The following is a 9,809-nucleotide window of genomic DNA, read 5'->3' as shown; positions in this document are numbered from 1 at the left end:
AGGGCAATGTACCACTTCATATCAAATCAGATATATACACTGTGAATTACATCTGAAACATATGGTATTATTCATCTAATTATCATTTCAAATTGACAAAACAAGTTCACATTAAATATGTTTTTTCCCCCAAATGCCTTATAGTATTGAGGTACAGACTGAGATTGTTCTCGTCTTATTTTACACCACTTACTCTAATATTTTGTTGATAGTATCCAATGCTTTAAATTCATTTTCAAATGTGTTCTTATCCTACATAAAATAAATAACATTTTCAAGGAGATTTTCAGGTCCATGATGAAAAATGTTAACGACCAAATAACAGTTTATGCTGCGATGCACATAATCACAAGCCCCGCGCTTTTCCATAGTTCCCTTGGTGACCTCCGTAGGTAGTCGAGGCCTGGACTAACTGGTAGTCTGTCTCTGTATGTGATCCTCTCTCTAAACCCCTGGAGGGCAGCAGAAGACTTTGGTAGAGCCAACTACACAGTCACCAACCCACCCACGGTCTAGACTCAGCCTCTCCTCTGTCTGGATGGCTGCAGTCTAGTGGTCCCCGAACCCCGGCCCACAGTCACCAACCCACCCACGGTCTAGACTCAGCCTCTCCTCTGTCTGGATGGCTGCAGTCTAGTGGTCCCTGAACCCCGGCCCACAGTCACCAACCCACCTGTCTGGATGGCTGCAGGTGGTCCCTAGACTCAGCCTCTCCTCTGTCTGGATGGCTGCAGTCTAGTGGTCCCTGAACCCCGGCCCACAGTCACCAACCCACCCACGGTCTAGACTCAGCCTCTCCTCTGTCTGGATGGCTGCAGTCTAGTGGTCCCTGAACCCCGGCCCACAGTCACCAACCCACCCACGGTCTAGACTCAGCCTCTCCTCTGTCTGGATGGCTGAGTCATGAAGTCTAGACTCAGCCTCTCCTCTGTCTGGCTGAACCCCGGCCCACAGTCACCAACCCACCCACGGTCTAGACTCAGCTCTGTCTGGATGGCTAATAGACTCAGCCTCTCCTCTGTCTGGTAGTGGTCCCTGAACCCCGGCCCACAGTCACCAACCCACCCACGGTCTAGACTCAGCCTCTATGATGACATGAAGGCTGCTGATAACTCAGCCTTAATATGTCTCTTACGCTAATGTTGACTCCAACATCTGAGCATAATATCATTTGTCCTTGATTGTTTTCTTAGATGTATTTATGATTTTAGGCTATATTGAATAACAAAGAAATTAAGTCCATTTCTTAGATAGATAAAACCATTTTTTTGTTTATGTTGACATTACATCTGGGAATATATATTTCCAATATCGTTGTAGCTTGTTTTCAAGAGTTTTAACAGTGACTCTTAAATGGATCACAAATTCATAATAAAACAGTCACAATAGAAAAAGGTTTCATGTTTTTGGAAACTGTCTACTAATATATTGTACTCCTGCTGTAGATATTTGATAAAAGATTCAACTCCGACCAAACTAAAATGACCATCTTAATTGTAGTAATGCAACAGTTAATAAAGAGTAATGAATTGAAAGTCATTTATTTTTCTGGAATAGAGTTACAACTACATGATGTTATATAGACAGTCTTGAACGTTAGTCAGAGAATGATATATCCACAAGACACAATGCAAGAGACAATAAGAAAAAGCACAAGAGAACAACAGAAAAAGAGACCATTTGTTTGATGCAGAAAACAGAGTTGTGTGAAATATCTACTCACGGTCTTCAAAACAAGGACTGTAAAAACCTCGCTTTAATGGTAAACACAGAGTACTCACTACTATAATAATGATAAATATGGAGTACTCCCACTACTATAACAATTATAAATACAAGTACTCACTTTTATAATAATGATAAATACAGAGTATTCACTACTATCATAATGATAAATATGGAGTATTCACTACTATAATAATGATAATTACAGAGTATTCACTACTATAATAATGATAATTACAGAGTATTCACTACTATAATAATGATAAATACAGAGTATTCACTACTATAATAATGATAATTACAGAGTATTCACTACTATAATAATGATAAATACAGAGTATTCACTACTATAATAATGATAATTACAGAGTATTCACTACTATAATAATGATAATTACAGAGTATTCACTACTATACTAATGATAAATACAGAGTACTCACTACTATAATAATGATAAATACATTATATTCACTACTATAATAATGATAAATACAGAGTACTCACTACTATAATAATGATAAATATGGAGTATTCACTACTATAAAATGGATAAATACAGAGTATTCACTACTATAATAATGATAATTACAGAGTATTCACTACTATAATAATGATAAATACAGAGTATTCACTACTATAATAATGAGCATGATGTGCCGTAGATGCCACACTTTGGACATTGTGGGGAACAGAACTCACGCTGATAAAAGCTAGACAGTAGCAGCAGGAGGAGAGGAAGTGTGAAGCAAGAGAGCAGGAGGAGAGGAAGAGTGAAGCGAGAGAGCAGGAGGAGAGGAAGTGTGAAGATAGAGAGCAGGAGGAGAGGAAGTGTGAATATAGAGAGCAGGAGGAGAGGAAGTGTGAAGATAGAGAGCAGGAGGTGAGGAAGAGTGAAGATAGAGAGCAGGAGGAGAGGAAGAGTGAAGATAGAGAGCAGGAGGTGAGGAAGAGTGAAGATAGAGAGCAGGAGGAGAGGAAGAGTGAAGATAGAGAGCAGGAGGTGGGGAAGTGTGAAGATAGAGAGCAGGAGGTGAGGAAGAGTGAAGATAGAGAGCAGGAGGAGAGGAAGTGTGAAGATAGAGAGCAGGAGGTGAGGAAGAGTGAAGATAGAGAGCAGGAGGTGAGGAAGAGTGAAGATAGAGAGCAGGAGGAGAGGAAGTGTGAAGATAGAGAGCAGGAGGTGAGGAAGTGTGAAGATAGAGAGCAGGAGGTGGGGAAGTGTGAAGATAGAGAGCAGGAAGAGAGGAAGAGTGAAGATAGAGAGCAGGAGGTGAGGAAGTGTGAAGATAGAGAGCAGGAGGTGAGGAAGAGTGAAGATAGAGAGCAGGAGGTGAGGAAGAGTGAAGATAGAGAGCAGGAGGTGAGGAAGAGTGAAGATAGAGAGCAGGAGGAGAGGAAGAGTGAAGATAGAGAGCAGGAGGTGGGGAAGTGTGAAGATAGAGAGCAAGGAGGTGAGGAAGAGAGGAAGGGTGTGACGTGCAGCACCAGGACCAGGTTAGCTGGAGGTCTGGAAGTCTGTCGCTAGATGAAAGTGGGAACTTGTCCTCCATCGCTGTCAACACGTTTTAATGTGAACGTTCACCACAACTGATTGTTGAGTCTGGCCAAGTTATCCCCCCACAGCTCCACCCTGAAAACTTTCCCAGACAGAGTGTCTGATAGATTCATAGTTTCATTATTAATCTGTCCTTAATTCCTTTACAATAACATTGCTCTCAAATTACCGGGGAATTTAGGCAAGGTCTGACCAGAGCTGCAGATCATGGGTCAAGGGAAAATGTTAAGGCACTTAAAAAGAAAAATGTCAGATCACCAAGGTGTATTTAAAGAATTCAAATCTAGAATCATTTTTCAAAGACAATTCTTTTTTTTCTTTTTTTTTCACCACAGAGGTAATTCGTGGCAATTTAAAATAACATCACTATCAAGTATTAGTCATAAGAACTAGGGCAAGGTGTAGAGAATAAGAAATATAGGAAGGAGGAGGAGGGGATATAGGATGGAAGATTGGGGAAATATGGGAAGGAAGAGGAGGGAAATATAGGAAATAGTTAAAATAGAGCAACTAGTGAATCAAAACAAACAGTCTCATTAGTCCTGAGACAGGTTTCATGAGGCAGTCTGACCAAACTGCTGCCACGATAAATCACAGAGAGAGAGAGAATGAGAGAGAGAGAGAGAGAGAGAGAGAGAGAGAGAGAGGATGTGAGAGAGAGAAACAGAGAGAGAAACAGAGAGCGAGAGAGAGAGAAGGCGAGAGAGAAACAGAGAGAGAGAGAATAGGCCCAAGGCCTGTACGTGGAATGCCACCCAAATAATTTACTGCGCACCACAGAAGGCCCTTCCCGTCTATCGGATTGTAAAACATGAAGACAAACGTTAAGACATATAATAGCGGTACTGATAGTTTGACCACACCTCACACCCCAAGACAGGCATTTTCAGCACAGTTGCTAAATAGATGTGAAACACCAATGGATAAAGGACTATATTTTCTAAAGTTGTCTTTGTTCAATGAAATGTTGTTAAGTTTGCAGGCTTACCGTTTCCATGTGAGGCCTGTGAGTGTCCTGCCAGTGTGTGTGTGTGTGTGTGTGTGTGTGTGTGTGTGTGTGTGTGTGTGTGTGTGTGTGTGTGTGTCAGGGGAGGTGTAGTCCGCTGGTCCTCACTCGTCCAGTCTGTGAATCCAAGCTGAACTCCTAAAAAAAAACTCTGTTCTGTGTGACCACCCCTCTCACTTTCCTAGTTCCAGGGTTTTATCCCAGTAACCCAGTGTTCTGTGTGAACACCCCTCCCACTTTCCCAGTTCCAGGGTTTTCCCTGTTCTATAAAATATATTTAAGGGAACAGGCAGATATTGTGAATGATAGTGACAATACATCTGAACTTTTAGTGTATCCACATGCATGTTGTTTTAACATATAATTGACACACCATACCCATGGTCATATATAACTCCTTCCCTTCACACACACACACACACACACACACACACACACACACACACACACACACACACACACACACACACACACACACACACACACACACACACACACACACACTCACACACACCGTGGTCCTTCAGGTCAGGTGCATTGATTCTGTTTTGAACAGTGTGTTTTCTCTTCATTCTAGATAGTGTTGCCTCTGCCCATGCTGTTAGTACGCTAGGCATTTTCAAACTCCTTACATCCATTACATTCCACTAGGTAAATACCTAATGCTGGAAACATTTGTCAATGTATGCGCCTGGCTGAACAGAATAGATTATTGGGGGCTGAGTAAAACACACTGCATTTCCAAACAGCCTTTTGCTGCTGTGACATATGAGAAAGTTCTACACAAGAATGCATGCAATACTTTCCCAATGCAGCGCCAACGATATATATCTGGTCAATATAAAGATAGTAAACAATGCCAGGTAATGGTTATATGAGATATATGGGAATGCCGATATGTTAAACTACATGAATAACAATGCTATTTCTACCCACATCCAACTAATAAATAATAAGGGAAGATTTTTTGTTGTTTTATTGTTTTGTCTGGAAACTGTACATTTTACATAAAAAATAAATTTAAAAAACTGTCTATGGATTGACATTCCAGTCACTGGGACATTGCTGCAATAGATTACATTCCAGTCACTGGGACATTGCTGCAATAGATTACATTCCAGTCACTGGGACATTGCTGCAATAGATTGAAAACCGATATAAATGTTTCACATATTATAGTGTTTATAAAACATAGATCAACACTATAAACGGTCAATTAATAAGTTATAGGTACTTAATGCATACTTGTAGAGTTCAGGCCACCACTTACATATATTTTTGGTTGAAATAGTTGATATATTTTGGCTTCTTGATTACCCCCAGATAGACACCACGGTAGCAGCAGAGGACCTTACAGCTGAGTGGATCAGCATTAAACCCCTTCAAAAAATATTCAAAAAAGAGCATCTCTTGTCCTTTGTTTTGGGGAACCTGTTTGCATAAATGATCCTAGCCCATCCCATCCCCTAAAACCTCTCATTTCCCAGCGAGAAACACAACATTGTAATTAGGAAGGGATCACGGACACAACAAGAGGCCTAAATACACTATAATCATGCAAAAACACCAGGTTCCACTACGTTCCAAATGGCACCACAGCCCCTTTATAGTGCACTACATTTGACCAGGGAGTAGTGCACTACATAGAGAATTAGGGTGCTATTTGGGGCGCATACCCAGCTTGATGCTCATTAATTGGATTGTAACCTTATTGTCTTATTGGTTGAAATGAATATGCATGACTCAGTGGGAACTCCCCTAAAGTTTCAATGACATGGGTTAGTGGTTGAGGATGGTAATGGGGTTTAGCAGGATCAGCTATATCATTGGAGGCTTATTTTAGTCCTGGGTTCGATCCCCTTTCATGGGCAAACTGGAGTTTTGTTACTCAATTAAAGCCTGAAATGGGATAGTTTAGCGTCACACTGACTGTCTTCTTAGATTTGGAGAAGTTTTTACAGTGAATAGAAATGCTAATCCACAATTTGTATTTGTTTATTTGGAACAAAGTCTCTCAGTCGAAAGAGCAGAAATAGCACGAGGCGACTGTCGAAGATCGACGCCGAAAATCCCCACAAAAGTCAATAAAAGTGGCTTCACATTAGTGGTCTCTACCGATGTAACGTTGTAATTCATACCAGGAAATTAGATGAACAACACATTCCAATTACGACACCAGATATAATAATAATACAAAATAAAAATAATTATAATATTCATATATTATGAATGATATTTTCCATTTAGCAGACGTTTATTTCCAAAGCGACTTACATTACATTTTATTAAGGGTTATTATTATTATTATTATTATTATTATTATTATTATTATGCCTCAGTGGTAAATCACCTGTAAAACCATCATCTTTTAGTTCTCTCAGCTAATGAACAAACGACTGGTTAGGGAACAGGCGATGACTGAACTATCTCAATGGAATCTCAATGGAATCTCAATGGAATCTCAATGGAATCTCAATGGAATCTCGATGGAATCTCAATGGAATCTCAATGGAATCTCAATGGAAAGGTGATCACCACTCTGTCCATTTCCCTTTGTGAAGTTAGAACATGACTTGTAGGCTGTGCATTTAACGGGGCTCAACAGACACACATATCCAACTGCTTAATAATTTAAAAAGGTCATGTCAACTTAGTCTTTCTCTCGTACTCATTGTTGTGGAGACACATTTTTAAAAATAAAATCTGACCTATTCAATATTCTGTGCAATTTATAGAGAATTTACAGAGAATTTACAGAGAATTTACAGAGAGTTTACAGAGAATTTATGGAGCAGCTCCCCTGTTGTTAGACGTTGTGTTAAATGGAACACACGGTAAGAAAGGAGGGACAAACAGAGCGACAGGACATACACACACTACTGACACTAAACACTACTTTTTCTGCTAAAAGAAAATAAAATCTGGGTAAAGTAGGCAATCATTTTCTTTCTTTTTCGGGCATTTAGTTCTGCCTAATTTTCACTTGAAACAAACATTGTTTTTGAGTTGAATAGGCTAAATGACACATTCTGTTAAGATATGACTCCGAGGTGATCTATTCTTGCAATGTGTAGTCTATGACGTTTCAGATTTAGATATGATCATTTATCACAAAGTATATAGTTTGGATGTAGTGAACTACTTCTTAAGTAACTGTAGTTCAGTAAACTATTATTTTCGGGTAGCTGTAGTGTATCTTAACTTATTCCGGTGTGAAGTAATTGGGAGCTTGGTAAACTATAATTTTCTTAAGGGTAGCTGTAGTGTATTTTAACTTATTCCGAGGTGAAGTAATTGGGAGCTTGGTAAACTATAATTTTCTTAAGGGTAGCTGTAGTGTATTTGAACTTATTCCGAGGTGAAGTAATTGGGAGCTTGGTAAACTATAGTTTGAGAGTAGCTTCCACAACACAGGGGTGATGCTAGCCTAGCCAGGTCCGGGACAGTTATTTGGGTTTGGTGTTTTCATTCATGCCCTCCATATTCCATTCCTGGTTCTGCTTCAGAGATCTGTCCATTGTTCAGCCAGTGAATGGGAGACCTGAGGAGTCTCTCCCTCCCTCTCTTTCTTTCTTTCTATCTATCTTTCTTTCTTCTCCCCTTCTCCTTTTTTCCTTAATTAGAAACTCAGCTCTGCTTCCGCAGCTTCCCTGAAAAGTCATTATTATTGTGGTGGCTGGGGGCTGGGGACTGGGGGCTGGGGACTGGGGGCTGGAGGCTGGGGACTCCTCCTCATCACACAACCCCATTTACCAGCTTGGACATCAAAGAAACAAACAGGTGTAGTTTACTGCTGTGTGAGTGGGAGGCAGCGGACGTAACACTGGTTAGAGAGGGACCAAGGACAACAATGAAAACTACAGTATCATTGCAGCAAAATGGGTTCATCCTATATAGCGGATATAGGATTTTTGGAAAGGATTTGTTAATAATAAAAACAATAATTTGGTATTCATTGTTGGACATTTTAGACATTGTTGATAAATGTTTGATCTTTCCTCTTTGTGAGCGTGGTCTCCAGTAACGCTAGGCCTAGACTAGACAGTCCAGCATCTTAAACCAAAATGGCAATGCAGTTTTACATTGCACTTCTAAACAGGGATGAGACTCTGTCCATATTGGCATACATGGCAAGAACAGATGTCTTTGAAGTTAAAGCAGCTACATGGCAACAACGGATGTCTTTAAAGTTAAAGCAGCTACATGGCAACAACGGATGTCTTTAAAGTTATAGCAGCTACATGGCAACAACGGATGTCTTTAAAGTTATAGCAGCTACATGGCAACAACGGATGTCTTTAAAGTTATAGCACCTACATGGCAACAACGGATGTCTATAAAGTTAAAGCAGCTACATGGCAACAACGGATGTCTATAAAGTTAAAGCAGCTACATGGCAACAACGGATGTCTTTAAAGTTAAAGCAGCTACATGGCAAGAACGGATGTCTATAAAGTTAAAGCAGCTACATGGCAAGAACGGATGTCTATAAAGTTAAAGCAGCTACATGGCAAGAACGGATGTCTATAAAGTTAAAGCAGCTACATGGCAACAACGGATGTCTATAAAGTTAAAGCAGCTACATGGCAACAACGGATGTCTATAAAGTTAAAGCAGCTACATGGCAACAACGGATGTCTATAAAGTTAAAGCAGCTACATGGCAGCTACATGGCAAGAACGGATGTCTATAAAGTTAAAGCAGCTACATGGCAACAACTATAAAGTTAAAGGATGTCAACAACGGATAAAGTTAAAGCAGCTACATGGCAACAACGGATGTCGGTTAAAGCAGCTACATGGCAACAACGGATAAAGTTAAAGCAGCTACATGGCAACAACATGGTTAAAGCAGCTACATGGCAACGGATGTCTATAAAGTTAAAGCAGCTACATGGCTGTCATGGCAATGGCAACGGATGTCTATAAAGTTAAAGCAGCTACATGGCAACAACGGATGTCTATAAAGTTAAAGCAGCTACATGGCAACAACGGATGTCTATAAAGTTAAAGCAGCTACATGGCAACAACGGATGTCTTTAAAGTTAAAGCAGCTACATGGCAACAACGGATGTCATAAAGCAGCTACATGGCAACAACGGATGTCTATAAAGTTAAAGCAGCTACATGGCAACAACGGATGTCTATAAAGTTAAAGCAGCTACATGGCAAGAACGGATGTCTATAAAGTTAAAGCAGCTACATGGCAACAACGGATGTCTATAAAGTTAAAGCAGCTACATGGCAACAACGGATGTCTATAAAGTTAAAGCAGCTATTTTAAAAAAGCAGAGAAAAATGCCATTATACTATAATAAAGTTAAAGCAGCTACATGGCAACAACGGATGTCTATAAAGTTAAAGCACTGGAGAAGCATGGCCCTACTTAAAGTTCTTGGCAACACGGATGAAATGCAGCTATTTTAAAAAAGCAGAGAAAAATTCCATTTCATAAAAGGCCCCTACTTATCTTTACAGATGAAATGACCAATTGTTCATAAAAGGTTCAAGTGAGGTGCACAA

Source organism: Oncorhynchus nerka, linkage group LG10 (assembly GCF_034236695.1).
Source record: "Oncorhynchus nerka isolate Pitt River linkage group LG10, Oner_Uvic_2.0, whole genome shotgun sequence".
Classification (NCBI taxonomy): Eukaryota; Metazoa; Chordata; class Actinopteri; order Salmoniformes; family Salmonidae; genus Oncorhynchus; species Oncorhynchus nerka.
Note: the sequence above shows the minus strand (reverse complement) of the source record.